We start from the raw sequence: 1,155 nt of genomic DNA, 5'->3' as shown, positions 1-1,155 counted from the left end.
TGAGATCCTGCCTTGGAAGACTCATTGCCTCGGTTTCCCTACGGACAGGAGGTGGGAAATGCCGGCAGCAGCACCCCAGCTGATCTCAATTGCCCTGAAGTCGCCCAGGGAGGAAGGCGGATCTCCGAGCAGTGAAGGCCCAACCATTTAGTGCTTTATAGACCACAGACAATTGCACTCAGGAGCAGGGAGGCAGGCGGTACTGATGGCAGTGTTCTGATGAGGATGCTCCCCGCAGCTCCATCCACACAGTAGCCAAACGACCCCCGATTCTGCTCTTGCTGTCACTTCTGGGTCTCTTCCAAGAGAGAGCAAGTTGCTTAACCCAACAACAATATGAAGTTGCATCACTTCCTAAGTCAAAAATCCACTTTGTTCGGGACTGATTTTTTGATGGGGATCACAGAGTTCCACACTGTTCAAAAATGATTTTTAATCAAGATGCCTTCCTGTCAAACAGTAAAGTTATTAATGATGCTGTAATCTTCCAAATAAGCTTTGACAAATTTGTTTTTTGGAAAAAAAAAAAAAAAAAAACAGCAGAAAAACCAGAAATGTGGTTGCTAACATTTGAATAGATCTTTCAAAAGGCCTGTACAGATTTAACTGTGAACTCAGAAGTTTCCTATTTCAAATTTTGAAAAGTACATCATAATTTGCTAGTTAATATGTGATTAATACAGTTTGCCTGGGTTTTTTAAAAAATCTGTACTATTCTATATGTTAATGAACACCATTTGATGCTATGGTGGTACAAATTTGAATAGAGCAGTTCATAAAACATGAACCGCTGTCCCTTTAATTTTGGGAAAGTTAAAAAATGTGCCCTTGAAAAATGAGTAGACAATAAGGGCCAGTTATCATCCCAGCCTGATGACCTATTCCTTGTATTTTAAAATGTTAAGATCTAAATGATACATTCTACAGGTCTTTGCTTTCGGTTAGAAGCTGCACACGTGCATGCTAAGTTGCTTCAGTAATGTCCGACTCTTTGAGAACCTACAGACTATAGTATCCCAGGCTCCTCTGTCGGTGAGATTCTCCAGGCAAGAGTACTGAAGTGGGTTTCTATGCCCTCCTCCAGGGAATCCTCTGGACCCAGAGATCAAACCCACATCTCTTATGTCTCCTGCATTGGCAGGTGGGTTCTTTATT

The sequence above is a fragment of the Bos javanicus genome, chromosome 27, assembly GCF_032452875.1.
Source record: "Bos javanicus breed banteng chromosome 27, ARS-OSU_banteng_1.0, whole genome shotgun sequence".
Taxonomy (NCBI): Eukaryota; Metazoa; Chordata; class Mammalia; order Artiodactyla; family Bovidae; genus Bos; species Bos javanicus.
This window is presented reverse-complemented; position numbering follows the sequence as displayed.